This window comes from Lissotriton vulgaris, unplaced genomic scaffold (genome assembly GCF_964263255.1).
Source record: "Lissotriton vulgaris unplaced genomic scaffold, aLisVul1.2 SCAFFOLD_763, whole genome shotgun sequence".
NCBI classification, from domain to species: domain Eukaryota; kingdom Metazoa; phylum Chordata; class Amphibia; order Caudata; family Salamandridae; genus Lissotriton; species Lissotriton vulgaris.
This window is the reverse complement of record NW_028254011.1, coordinates 436198-439137: the sequence shown is the minus strand read 5'-3', so window position 1 is coordinate 439137 and position 2940 is coordinate 436198. Positions and strand designations below refer to the sequence as shown.

The 2940-nt window shown below is 44.3% G+C and overlaps 1 non-coding gene across 1 annotated transcript; it reads right to left on the bottom strand.

Moving 5' to 3' along the window:
* Window positions 1–2005: 2005 nt before the first annotated feature.
* Window positions 2006–2118, bottom strand: LOC147660685 (U5 spliceosomal RNA). Its single transcript, XR_015306207.1, has one exon. It is a non-coding gene; the product is annotated as a U5 spliceosomal RNA (small nuclear RNA).
* Window positions 2119–2940: the final 822 nt, after the last annotated feature.

Below are 2940 nucleotides of genomic sequence, written 5' to 3'. Positions count from 1 at the left end.
CTGAGTTTACATGAGCCATTCCCTCTGCCCCTCCCCCATTGTTGCTTGCTTTGTCCCCCTTCCACCTTCCTCCATCGTTGCTTGTCCCGTACCCCTACATCCTTAGCCCATTGTTGCTTGTCCCGTACCCCACCCTTCCCATTCTTTGTTGCTCGCCCAGTCTTTTTGACCCTCACCGCATTGTTGCTTGCCCTTTTCCACACCTCCTCCTGCCAGAAAACAAAAATCAATCAGACACAGCCAGCACTAGCCATATCATAGTGCTATTTTCCCTAAACATTGATAAAGACAATATGCCTCACCTATGCGAGATCTATTGGCTTAGTCAATGTTTTTTGCCATGTTGTACAGATGCGGGCTGCTGTGCAGCATGGTTTAAAATCAAATAAAAAAGCACTGTAAAGCAGCAAGCATTGAACGCGTCATCGCACTTTTATGTTTTACATTCATCCATGGTGCACAGCTGTACCTGGCTACGAAAAAGCCTGGACAAAGACATTCGATCTTGCATGGGTACGACTTATTGCCTTTGCTAATGCTTGTTTTTTGGGGCACTTGTTGAGCCACTTTTCGAGGATCATCGCAGGTTAAGTCTGCAGGACTCAAACTTGATTTGCCTGTTTTAAAGTAGGAAGCTAGGCCTTGGCATGATTTAAATATACGTTTTATATATATATATCAGAGACCCACATCGCGCCAGGAGAAACCAGCCTCACTGGGACTTTGGACTCTTGCAGTTTGTGTATTTTGCCAGCGTTTGCTGGACAGGCTGGGAATCCGCCACTGAAAACCAAGGAGGAGTGTGAGCAGTTTTGGGATTATCAATCCCATGCTGGGTAGGGCCCACTGTGGCTCGTCCCCTGCTTTACGGACTCTTAGGTCTATGTGGTTGCGGTGGTCAAGGGGGACCGGAGGAGGCACCCACTAGTTGGAAACTCCAAAGCAAGACGGACAATTTGTTTCCTAAAGACATCACGCTCCTCTCCTGCCAGCCCGCAATGACTTTCAATATTCCAGTCATTCCCCTGCACCGTGGTTCCAAACATCGATCCTGCTGCATTCTGGGACCTGCAGTTCCGCGCCACACTTGGAACTGCTCACAGGTGTGGGGACTTCAGCGGAAGGGCAGAGCTGACATGCACCAAAAAGCTTACTTGAGAGGAACTCACACACAGCGTGGTGCTTCATCTACGGGACGCTTTGGGGGCTGAGGAAGGCAGTACAGCTGCCGAAATGCATTCGCCAAGTTACCAATAAACAGGCGTCTCCTACCTGGTCCTCCTGGGGAATCTGTCTCTTCTTTTCTTGTGAAGAAGGTTGGTGTGCATATATATATATATATATATATATATATATATATATATATATATATATATATATATATATATATATATATATATATATATATATATCCACAGGAATCTCCTTGCTTCAAAGAAGACGATCGAGCCACACCAACCAGGTACGTCAAAGATTATTTATTTTGCGGGCAAAAAGACGCGTTTCGAGCACACAGGCTCTTGGTCACATCAATATATATATATACACACATACACATATATATTTTAATGCCCCTTTAGAATTTGAATCACAGAGGCGATTTCAATCAAATCTCAATAATCAGGAGACTAATCTTGAAATAAACCCCAGATTGAAAAGTTATGGGTTTTATTTACCAATTGATCCTTCTTTATCTTTTGTTCTATAGCGCTGCACGTATATAGGAGTGAAGCCTTTCATAGAGCGATGTTTGCGTTCTTGTTACATGAGTATACTGTAAGTTGAGCGTATCAGTAAAGTCGTTTCCCGATCTGCTTCGAGATAGAACAGTACAAATGTACCGTTTGGCTGTCTTGTTGGTTGCTGGTAGTTTGTGAAGAGGATCTATAGCGCCGGGACGCTCTTTGAGCAGCTGAGCGCTCTACAAAACACCCAGTAACATAACATAACATAACAAATGTAACAGTAGCAAGATACAGTTTTCCTTTTTTAACCATAAATGGGTAACCGCAGCAGCAGGGCTTTCAAAAATTGAGTGAAACTCTTAAATGTTCCTCTCCACGGAAAACTTTAGTAAAAGGCGAAAGATTTATTCGGTTTGAAGAGAAACCAGAGTATACGTCTTTCGCAGACTCACTATGCCCCCCAATAACAGCTATCCACAGAATATTAGGGTGATTTACTCTTCTAAGTCTATCATTGATAATCCTTCAAAATATAACCAACTCGTGAGAAACCTTGTAATCCGGTACATTGACAAAACACTTCTCGAGATAATCGAAACAAAAGCGGGTCGCACTAGTGACACGGACTTATGGGTATGCAAATTTCGTTTTCGGTCACGTGACATAAAGGCTGTGACACTCGAGTCTCGCAGCTCAAGCCTTGGCGTCGGCTCCTTTCACTCTTCTCATTCTGAATGGTGCAGCGTTCGGAGCCTCGCGCAGGTTTGTGTGAGGCTCGGTGGCTCCCAAGAGGAGGACTTTTACATGTCACCATCAACAAGGCATGCTGGCTGGCTCATTGATCTTCTTTCCGAGACAGTGAACGAGCCAGTGTGTTTTCAACTTGCAGCCTATAAGGCTGCATCAGCTGCTGTAAGAAAACAAGCATTGGCAGAGAGGCAAAATGCTGACTAACGGCTTTGCCAATGCTTTTCGGCAAAGTTGTATATTATCGGCAAGATGCTGCTGTGCAACATGACCAAAAGAAAACAAAACAATAAAAGCAGCGATGATTTGGGCATAGTGTAAGTGTGCACGTGCATCATTGCGCATGCGCAATTGCAAAGTGAGGCAGGCACCATGGGGCATATTATCAAGGAACAGCGTTAAAATTATCGCTGCTTTAGCGGCAGGAAACTGCCGCTAAAGCAGCGATAATGGGCTTAATAATATACCCTTGAGAAATCCAATAGAAGCCCATGTTCTGATGTTAACA